Source organism: Mandrillus leucophaeus, unplaced genomic scaffold (assembly GCF_000951045.1).
Source record: "Mandrillus leucophaeus isolate KB7577 unplaced genomic scaffold, Mleu.le_1.0 Scaffold740, whole genome shotgun sequence".
NCBI classification, from domain to species: domain Eukaryota; kingdom Metazoa; phylum Chordata; class Mammalia; order Primates; family Cercopithecidae; genus Mandrillus; species Mandrillus leucophaeus.
In genome coordinates this window covers 934,289-945,455 of record NW_012108031.1, presented here as the reverse complement: position 1 = coordinate 945,455, position 11,167 = coordinate 934,289, and the positions used below count along the sequence as shown (strand labels likewise).

Sequence of the window (11,167 nt, the reverse complement as noted above, 5' to 3'; positions counted from 1 at the left end):
ATTATAGGCATGAGCCACTGAGCCTGGCTCGGTTTTTTTTGTTTGTTGGTTTTTGAGACAGAGTCTCATTCTTTCACCCAGGTTGGAGTGCAATGGCACAATGACGGCTCACTGCAGCTTCCACCTCCCGGGCTCAAATGATCCTCTCACCTCAGCCTCCCAAGTAGCTGGGGCTACAGGCCTGTGCCACCATACCCAGCTAATTTTTGTATTTTTTGTGGAGATGGAGTCTTGCTATATTGCCCAGGCGGGTCTCAAACTCCTGAGCTCAAGCAATCCTCCTGCCTCGGCCTCCCAAAGTGCTGGGATAACAGGCGTGAGCCACTGCACCCAGCCGTATTTGTTTTTGATCACTAAGACTCCTGAGTGTCCTGAAAACCCTCATTCCTTAGGATTGTTGGTATAGAACAGAAGTTCTCTGAACTACTTAGGAAGCCTTTCAACAAATACTTAACAAACCCCTCTCCCATTTCCCAGTCCCTCACCCCCACCATTCTGATTTAGTTGCATGGGCCGTGGGGCATAAGCATCAAAATGTTTTAATTAATCACCCCAGGCAATTATGATGAGTTGAGCATCATAATTAATATCTATTTATATAAAAAGTTTAGATTACTGACTTGAAGGGTATGGAGCCCAGCATACATAAACCACAAAGTATCTGAGACAGGTCTCAATCAATTTAAAGGTTTATTTTGCCAAGGTTAAGGGTGCATGGATTTTGAAGGCTTCAGTATTTAAAGGGGAACAGCAGCCTGGGGGGAAAGAGGGAGGGTATGGTCACCTTACTGAATCTATATATTGCAAGAGAAAAGGAGCAGGTAGGGGAATAGTCAATTATGTATATACCTGATGCTCAGTAAATCGGCACTTTAAGATAAGGTGAACATAGAGTAGCTACCTGTGGAGATATTTAACTTTTTATCTGTAGCTATCTGCTTAGGATCAAAAGGAAAGGCAGCTTCTTGCATGACTCTGCTTTCAGCTTAATTTTTTTTCTTTTGGCTTACTGAAATTAGGGTCCCAAGTTTGTATTTTCCTTTCATACATATATACTAGAAGATATTTAAAAACTGAATGATATCAACTTGTTTTGTTTTAACTTGTGATTACAAACTCAAGTGTGCAAAAAGTACAGGAGAAATGGCATTAAAGTTTTTCATGATTTAGGATCTCTTTTCACCTCTTTGACCTCAAGTCTAACATTATATTTACCCACATATTCATTTATTTGTTATTCATATATTTAGCACTTACTGTATACCAGATATAAGAGACTCAAAGATAGCGAACAAAGAATGAAGTTTGTCCTCTAGGAATTTGTAGCCTAGTACAGATTTGCAAACTTTTTCTGTGAAGGGTCATATAGTATTTATTTTTGGTTTTGTGGGTCATATGGTCTTTGTTACAATGATTCAACTCTGCTATTATAGCAAAAAAGTAGTCATAGACATTACATAGATAAATGGGCATGCTGTGTTCCAATAAACTAGATTTACAGAAACAGGAAATGATCTGGATTTGGCTGCAGGTCTTACTTGTCAACCTCTGGTTTACTAGAAGTGAGATAAAATAACTCAGTCATTACTATAGAGTCGGGTAAGTGATCGAAGCTTGTGCAAGTACTTTGATAAGAAAATGAAGGGCTATCAAATTAGACTGGGAGTTATGTGAGATACAGAATATTTCTGAAGGAGATGCTGTTCAAGTGACTTATGAAACATGCACTGGAGTTTGAAGAAAGGGAAAGAAAAGGATGTTCTGAGCAGAGGGACAAATATGTGCAAAGCATAAGCATGTAAAATAACAGTGCCTCTTATAGAAGGCAAAAGAAATTTGGGGGCTGGAATGAAGGCTACCTACTTGAGCAAGAAGATGAGACTAGAGAGGTAGACCCAGCTATATTCTGATGGGCCTTGGCTATGAAGTGAGAAACTTAGGTATGAAGCTAAGTCTTGTACAGAGCAAATAAAGGATTTTAAGCAGGAAAGAGTAACAGAGTTTGTTGGCTGCCCATTGGAAAGAGTGAGACCAATTAGGAGACCAATGCAATAAACCAGGTGGAAAGTGATGAGAGAGGTCGGGATGATCAGGATGGAATGGATGTGAGAGCTATTTAGACAATAAAAGCTCTAGTTCTTGGTGACTGAGTATGGGGATAACCAAGAAGGAAACATCCTAGATAACTTCTAGATTTCCAGCATGAGTGACTGGAAGGTATAATGTATGTACATAGATGGAGAAAATTTGGGAAAGGGTACAAGATGATGAATTAAGCACAGTACTTTGAGTTCAAGATAAATATATGACAATCAATTGTATCTACCCAGTAAGAAGTGGATTGCTACTTAATTGAAGGTAGAAATTTGGTAGTCAGCCATACATAGTGGTAGGTTAAAGCCACAGATTTAGATTAGATTATCTGTAGAGAGTTTATAGAGTGAAAAAACAGAGGGCCAAGGATATGACTCTAAGATAGCATGTATTTAAGGATAAGAATTCTGATATGGAGCTTTCTTACAGAGATGGGAGAAACCAGAAGACAGAGTTTAACAGACTGAAGGAAGAGTTTCAAGAAGGCAGCAGTCAGCATTAAGCACTGAAGAGAAAGAAAGAAATGTGTCTTTGGAATTATGTGTTATGAATGCCTTTGCAGAAAAGAATATGAGGACATAGGGACTACTCTCTATGTAGGAAATTAGACTACCCTCTCTAGAAACACAGCCAAAGCGTGAGCAGCTCAGACACTGATGGTGGGACTATAAATTCGATGTTTCTTGAAGGACATTCAGAAAACTATATTGAGAGATTGGACCTTTTAACAATGAGTAATTCCACTCCTAGAAAATCATACCAGGTTTAAAATAATCAGATGCTCTCTAGTCTGTAAGGATGAGCAAAAGTTTCAAAATGACATTTTGGATCATCTAACTTGATTAACTCCAAGGGTCATGTCTATAAATGCTTATTGATATGAATGACATTATTTTAAACATTTTCCCCTCCAACTATAGGCTCAGACCAAACTTGTTTTGAAATAGCTTTATACATATGTTAGATTTTTAAATTAGGAGACATTTTAAATATTGAAAGTTAGAGTATATAATTAACACATATGGACCATACTCAGATTGCAGAGAAGTTATTATATTTGTCCACAGCTTTTAAAAACAACATTACAAATGCATGTCAAGCCCCCTTTGTGCCTTTCCCTAATCCTGTTCTTCTCCCTTTCTCACCTCTTTATAGTTGAGATTTATGCTTCTTGACTTGGTTTTTATTACTTGCCTATGTGGAAATCTATACACAGTTTATAGCATTGTTTTGTATATTTTTAAACTTTAAATTAATACTGTCATATTGTTTATGTTATTCTTCAACTTTATGTCTTTACTCACTACTGTTTTTGAGATTTTTTATGATGATACATTGTAGATGCATTTCTTTCAAACCTCCATTCTATTGTATTTCATTTTGTGATGCCACTTCAATTTATATATATGTGTATTTTCTGTTGATAGGCATCTGGACTAGTTATTTAACATCTCTGTTCCTCAATTTCCTCACTTATAAAATGGAGATAATAATGGTGCCAACCTCATGGGGTGGTGGTGAGCATTAAATTAATTAATATATATAAAGCACTAGCTCAAGGCCTGGCATACAATAAACATTCAGTGTGTATTAGCTATTATTATAAATATGACTATTAATATTATTGTTAACCTCTTCCCAATTCTTTGCTGTTACAGATATTGTGCATGTCTCCTCCATTTATGCATAAATTTCTTGAGCACATGTAACTAAAATTTGAATTTCTGGTTGAAGGGTATGCTTGAATCTATTTTTTTTTTTAGATGTTGCCGAAGTCCTCTCTTAAAGCGGTAGTACCAGCTTTTCTTCCACCAATACCATGTGAAAGTTTCTGTTTCCTTGTCAGCACTTCGTATTGTAAGACTAACATTTTTGGCAATCCATCAGATATTATAATGGCATTCAATTTCTAAAATTTACGTTTTCCTTATACTTAGTGAGGTTAGGAATCTTTTTATATCTTCATTGGTCATTCAGGTTTTCTTTTCTGTTGACTGTTCACATCATTTGCCCATTTTTCTTACTTTTTCTTTATTTTTAAAGATGGGGTCTCACTTTGTTGCCCAGGCTGGAGTGCAGTTGCTGGAGTACGATTCGCAGGCAATCGTAGCTCACTGTGGCCTTGAACTCCTGGCCTCAAGGCATCCTCCCTTCTCTTTCTCCCAAGTAGCTGGGATTACAGGCACATGCCACCATGCCTAGCATTGCTCATTTTTCTATTGGGTTGTTATCTTTTCCTTATTGCATTGTGGAATTCTTTATCTAAATACAATCTTTGTCATATCTCAAATTACATTACTAATCTATTTGGATTTTTAAAATTTGAAAACATTACTTTAATAAAAACTATTCACGCATATGGGAAACAACAAGATAAAATGGTACAGAAGAGTTTGTGACAAAACACAACCCTCCTGCCCTACCTCCCTCTCCACACCCATGCCCACTCCCCAGAGGCACAGTGTTGGTACCGTTTGTGCTTCTAGTTCTCCTGATCATTTCTTCCATAACATGGAAAAATACGCTAATACTTCTGTATCCTGATTACCAGCTTTTTGTTTTTCCAGAGACAAGGTCTCACTGTGTCACCCAGGCTGAAGTGCAGTAGTACAATCATAGCTCACTGCAGCCTCCAAACTCCTGGACTCAAGTGACCTTCCTGCCTTAGCCATGCAAGTAGCTGGGACTTCAGGTGTGCATCACCATGCCTGGCTAATTTTTTCAAATTTTTTTGTAAAGATCGATGTCTCAATTTGTTGCCCAAGCTAGTTTCGAACTCCTAGCTTCAAGTGATCTTCCTGCCTTGGCCTTCGAAAGTGCCGGGATTACAGGCATGAGCCACTATGCCTGACCCTGATTACCAACTTTGGACAATATCTCTTTATTCCATGCTAGAAAAAGGAAGCACAGCCACTTCTCATTCTCACAATTCATCACACTGGCTGGTTATAAACCTAGAACCTTCAGTGTTTCAGTACCACCCAGCAGCTCCCCAGCTGCATATTCTAGGTAAGGGTTTCTCGTGCCTGTATCATCCGTCATCATGCTCCCATCTCTTTTGTGTCTCTCTGAAATTTGTTGAAATTTCCTATATTTAGTAACCTCTTCTCCTTTTTTCTTAAATATGGTTTTGTTTGCTTATTTGCTTATTGTTTTGTACTTCGCCCTAATTATTTCATAAGAAGCAATAACGAAAGAAAGGCAAATTCATTTATTCCGTTCAACAGCTGTACACAGAAATTACCAGCTGTAGCCCAGACACCTGTTACTTTTTATGACCTAATTATAATTTTTCACACTTTGAATATCTGTAGAACTGAAATTAGAGACTTCTAAATTACATTTTTGTGTGACTCAAATTAGCTATTATTATTTATAATAGTATATATTTATATTATTATTTATACTATTATTTATATGATTACTATTATTTATAATAATAGCTAATGCACACTAAAATAAGTTTTTAGATGTTTTTTTGCAGTCTTTCATGAGCAACTATTTCTGGACTACCTACTAGGTCCAGGGGTATCTGTTAGTTGAGAATTTTGAACAAAAGCATGTAACCTATTACTTAAATTGCCTCTGTGTAGCCCTCATTCCAGCGGGGTTTGGGATTTATTATCATTGTGGGGAAGAATAGTGTTTTTCTCTGCCCCGAGCCTGAGAGACCAAAGCCCGTCTTTCCCATTATACATCCCCAAGGTTAGGCTGCGAATTTACTTGAATGACAAATAGTTTTATTGAATTTTCACTTCATACTCAATTTCTTTATAAGTTAAAGGAAGAATAGCCAAGAGAAAAAAAAGACTTTTATATATAGAAAATAATAGCTGTGCATTGTGAAACCATGCAGTTTTGAGTGAGAAGCATCAATCTTCTGAAATGACTGAAGTCATTTTAGTTCTGCTGTCTGGTGATTGGTGTTAGACTCTAAGAGCTAAATATCACCTGACTTGGCCACTTCCTCTGATACAAACTGAGGTCTGTTTCCTTCTCATGTTATGATGATATCGTCTGAAGATAAGATATATATGCATGAATATGAATATGAAACACCTTTTAAATCACTTGTAACAATAATGACTTAGAGGAAAAAATGTTCAGTACAATTTTGTGTAATTCACCAGATATTCACTGTGGTTATTGCTAGGTAAAGGGATTGCATGTAATCTGTATTTTCTTTCTGCTTGTCTACATTTTCTACAATGAATGTGTGTTTTCTGAAATAATATACAAAAGCTTTATTTTTTTTTTTCAAGGCAGGACACTTACATGATGTTGTTGTTGCTACTGAGATAGTTCTATGCTGGACTAACTTAGTTTTGGACAGTCTCAATTTAGTATCTCTTCCTCTGAAAAACTTTCCTTGCCTAGGGCAGAGAAATGTCCTGCTGTTCTGTCACCAAGGCTACAGGGTTATTAGTGTTTTATGGAGGCCATTGGTCATTCATACTTACTGAGCATCCCGTGTGCCACATTCTGTGGGAAAATACAAAGACAGGTATATGTGGAAAATATCCAAAGTGGGGACCCTCTTTAAAAGAAAGATCATTTTCAACTTCTGAGAGTTTATGTATCAATCCATCAAAACAAATGTGATGGGGTCTGCTGTGCGTGGGGTGGTGTGCTGAGTGCTGCACACATCTCAAAGGGGATTGATGTGGCACCAGCACTGGCTGCCAGGAGCTCATGGTCATATTGGGAAGATAAGGATTGAATATGTGAAAACAATTTTTAAAAAGAGAGAGAGAAAGAAATCAAAGTACGATCCAAAAGCTGTCACAAAACTGTAAATAATCACCAAATGACTGGTACAGGTACTAATGTTATCAGAAGGAAGAGACCACCATGGGCCTGAGCAGACTGCCAGGACTGCATGGAAGTGAAAGGTACTGAGTTGAAATTGGAAGCCAGAAGGCATCTTTAGGCCTGTGTGTTCAGAATCCTAGAATTTTATTTCTGCCATGTTCTTTGGTCGAAGCCAGTCTCAAGGCCAGCCCAGATTCAAGGGCAGGGAAATAGCCTCCACCTATTGATGGGAGGAATGACAAAGGCACGCTATAAAGTGGTATAGTCACATGGAACTGTATGTCATTGAATTACAGGTACAGGAAGTACCCTGTAATTCAAGTTCTCCAGACTTATCTCTTGATATAAAGGAGAGCTTTTATAATTTTCTTCCTCTGCTGTAACTTTCTTTTCTCATCTTGTTGATAACAAAATGTAACTTTATATTCTCATTCATATGTAATATAGAAGGATAACACATATATAGATGAATGTAATTTTCTGGTTTGATAATAAAAGCATTGTTAATTCATGACCTTTGATAATCAAGCTGCTAATGTTAGTTCTGTCCCTAATTGTTTTCTCATGCCAAAATGTACCTGTTATTAACCTCCAAGATGCTAGATGATAGCATGGAAAGGGTAAGAGCTCTAGAATCAGACCAATTTGGTTTAGATTCCAGGCTGTGCCACATATTGTCTGTGTGACTCTTTCAGCTGTCATATCGTAATCTGTAAAATGGGGACATGTTAGTCTATTCTTGCGTAGCTGTAAAGAATTACCCGAGGCTGGGTAATTTATAAGAAAAAAAGGTTTATTTTGGCTCACTGTTCTGCAAGCTGTATAGGAAGTGTGATGTTGGCATCTGCTTCTGGTGAAGGCCTCAAGAAGCTTCCAATCATGGCGGAAGGCAAAGGGGAACCAGCATGTCACATAGCAAGAGAGGGAGCAAGGTGGGGGAGGAGGTATCAGGCCTCTTTAAACAACCAGCTCATGTGTGAACTAACAGGGAGAGAACTCACTCATCACCAAGAAGATGGTGCTAAATCATTGATGAGGAATTAACCCCCATGACCCAAACACTTCCTACCAGGCCCCATCTCCAACATTGTAGATTACATTTCAACATGGAATTTGGAGAGGATGAACATCCAAACCATATCAGGGGATAATTGTAATTCCCCTGCAGGCTTGTTATTATTGTTAATTTTGTATTTCTATACTAAAAGAATTTAGCTTGAATTTAGTTTTGAAAAACTAGTACTTCTATTTAAAACTTACAATTTGACTTAATTTGGCAGAGTGCAATGTATTTTGGCTTTGATCTTTTATATCAGCCTCTCAACAGCCTACACGTTTAAAATTAAAATTCAGTGTTACACATTCTATTCTGAGTTGGTATTTCTAGACCACAGTTACTTCTTTGCAGCTGTTTCTTGTAGAATGTGGCTTCTCAAGCCTGGACAGAGCTGAGTTTCTCACCAGGGTGCCCAATATATGTAAGTGGGCCGCCAGCAGGGAGGAAGGGTGGGCCTCTGTGGACAGGTTATACCACTTAGTGAGATAGTCAGTTCCGTTCAGTATTCTTTTCCCCTGAGCAGATCACAATTCATTATTAAAGCCCTAATCATGAAACTGGGGGTACTATGAAAGATCTATGATCAGCAATTATAAAACAATCATAATAATGGCTACTGTTTATTGAGTACTTAGTATATGCCAGGAACTATGTTAAGTGCTTTCTATGTATTATCTCATTTATTTTCAGAGCAACCCTATGAGGTAGGTACCACTACTATCCCCATTTTAAAACCTACAATGACATATCAGTTTATGAAAGTAGTATAATACACTGTGAAAAATGAAAATACACAGAAAGGAAAAATGAATACACTATATTTTTACCAATCAGAGAATATTAATGTTAACATTACATGAACTTCTGGAATTTAGAAAACCTCTTTATTTTTTGCTAAGCCTAAATTTAAGGCTATTTTCTAAATATCTAAGAGAGAAATTCTTATTTTAGAAAGTATAATCTGAACCCTGAACTCACAGTAAAAGCAGGATCCTTTCTTTCTGTTTGTATTCCTGCTTTAGCAATCTTAATTATCTCTAACTCTTGGATGAATCTGGCTGAATATCAGGTAGGTCTTATACAGAGAAGGGCAAAAAGATAAGCATATGAAAACATTACTTTAAAAACCAAACAAACATTTTTACAGTGTATTGATTAGCTACTGATGGGAGAAAAATCACAAAATCTGAGCTTAAGAATGAACTTTAATTTGCATGAACAATAAGAACTTACTCTTGATCACACATTTTGGGGTAAGCTGGAATGACTTTTCTTAAGCTATGAGTCTTCAAGTAGACTGGGGTGGCTTATTTTGAGGCCCAGGCTAGATACAGGAGTAATGGCTACCACGGTGTGTTTTTCTCATAATGATGACTAAAGCAAAAGGGGACAAGCTCAACAGTATAGGCACTTGTCCAGTAATATCCGAAGGGCCAAAGCAAGTTAGATGTGAAGCCTGAAGTTAAGGGATGGGAAAGGACACACCTACCATGAGTGTCCTTGGCCCTGAGACCAAGGCAAGGATATACATGTATAACACTGCTATGTCATAATGAAAGGTTAGGACTAATATTAATAATTTAACCTACCACACCCACTTCCATGTATATATTTATTCCTATCCTCATCCATCTACTTTACAAATATATGTGTGTGTATATATGTATGTGTATATGTGTGTGTGTATACACAGATGCAGAGGCATATATATATGTATGATATACATATGGACACAGACACACATGTACACAGAAGATAAAACATGTAGCTATGTGTAAAAGTTCTTTATAAAACATGAAAATGGGATAGCATATGGAAGCAGGGTGATGAGTCTGTTACATTTATTGAAAAACACCATAAAGAACAAGTATAAAAGCATTTTGGGGACAAGACTAACCTACATTTGATGATAATTCGGACCCTGGAAACTTGGGGAAGGGGACAAGGGCAAAGGTGGCAGGGGGCATGCAGGGCACAGAATTAGGGGTAAGGACGAGTGAATGAGAAGATATTAAAAATGCCCACAATTTTGTGAGCCTAGGGAGTTTGAGAGAGACCATGGAGACACTGACCGGGAGACAGAATTTGTGAAGGGTGACTTGAAGAGTGGTCTTAGCATGGTCAGGTTTCAGGTATCAGCAAACATCAAACAGGTTATGTTCTCCAGATAACTGAACTTTGGTAGTATGTTGAGACAGGCACACTAATTAGCTTTGTTTGTGACCATGAACAAAATTCTAATGTATCTTCCAGCACTTAAATTCTACAGTCCTTTGACCTTTGTTGAGACCTGCAGTTGGAGGAATATGAACAAAATAGTTGCTAAAGGAGGTTAGGGAGAGAGAAAAGAACAAGACTTGTATGTCAGGGATCAAACTGATGTCCTCCACATAAATGTTCTTGGTCAGCATAGGGTTATTGTTCTTGTTATTCTTTTTGAAATTCTTTTTTATTTTTCTTTTTTAAAATTGGAGACTCCATAGGCTAGATACACTTCTCTAGTCCAGCCACAGACCCCACCAAGCCCTCTTATCTTAGATCTACCCACTTCACACATTCACATTAAGTCTAGTCCTGGAAGACACTGAGATTTTCATCCCTGCCCTTAGTCTTAGGGCTTACCGATTGTTTGTGGGAAGGTGGAAAACACTCAAAAGCAGGAAAAACCAAAGGTAGCTAAGCATTGAACCACGAAAGTCAAGATTAAATGATGTTTTAAACAAGTACTAAAGTTACCAGATTGGTCCAGAAAGCTGAAAATCAAGCTTGTTAAAATCTCTGTTGGTTCTTTTATAACTTGACTAGATTTTGGACTCTGCCAAGAATAGAAATAATGTCTGTTATACGTTCTGAAGCTTTATCTTACAGTGAGATTACAATGCTACACTCTTCAGGTGTAAAGAAAGAACTTTACAATCCTCAATTTCAAAACAAAGAAAGGGAGAGAAGGGTGTGGAGACAGGAAGAAAAAGAGAACAAAGGATTAAGAGTTGCCTCACCATTCCAAATAATAGAGTTTTTGTTTAGAATAACCCAGATGAAACATGTTTTTTAGGCCGGGCGCGGTGGCTCAAGCCTGTAATCCCAGCACTTTGGGAGGCCGAGACGGGCGGATCACGAGGTCAGGAAGATCGAGACTATCCTGGCTAACACAGTGAAACCCCGTCTCTACTAAAAATACAAAAACTTAGCCGGGCGAGGTGG

At 37.7% G+C, this 11,167-nt stretch overlaps 1 protein-coding gene across 1 annotated transcript in view; it reads left to right on the top strand.

Annotated features, from left to right (window-relative positions):
• MCC (mutated in colorectal cancers) overlaps positions 1-11,167 on the top strand; it is a 495,753-nt gene that overhangs the window by 95,819 nt on the left and 388,767 nt on the right. The gene's annotated exons all lie outside the window — the stretch shown is intronic.